Raw genomic sequence first — 631 nt, forward strand, 5'->3', positions numbered from 1 at the left:
TATTTTGACGCAGTCATTCACTTCATATGATAAATTATCTAAGTATGATTTTTTTTTTCTTTTCTTGTTTACATGTGTAAATAGACAACTATTTTTAGGCTGCAGTTCTATAGGTTGCAAGAATTTCAGTTGTATGAATGCTTATATTAAACATCTCTGAAAGTGACTTTGGAAAATCCTGAATGAAATGTTTATTTGTCACAAATATACAAAAGAAAATATGGAAGAGGAGTAGTGATCTGATAAATGATTCATGTTATTTGTATTTTGAAAGTAAAGTTGTTTTCTTGAGATCACTCAGCAGTTTTTAACGAACAAGGTTGTGCAATTGCATCTACTTAATACTGAAGACTTGGATTGTGATGAAATGTCATAAAATAGGAAATTAAGTGTGAAATAGGTTAAGGAGTGTATACTTTTGATAGAGCACATTGGTCACACTGACTGTATGCTGTTAAGTAACTTTAGAGAAAAGGATTGTGAGAGACTTGGGTTTATATAATTATCATTTATGTTTTGCTGTATTCTTTCATGTTATGATTTATTGTTATCATTTTTATTACATTTTATATGTTTTTATGGTGTCGATTTCACTTGTAATATTTTGTTTTCATCCTGTGTTGAAGGACTT

Source organism: Penaeus monodon, chromosome 28 (genome assembly GCF_015228065.2).
Source record: "Penaeus monodon isolate SGIC_2016 chromosome 28, NSTDA_Pmon_1, whole genome shotgun sequence".
Lineage (NCBI taxonomy): Eukaryota > Metazoa > Arthropoda > Malacostraca > Decapoda > Penaeidae > Penaeus > Penaeus monodon.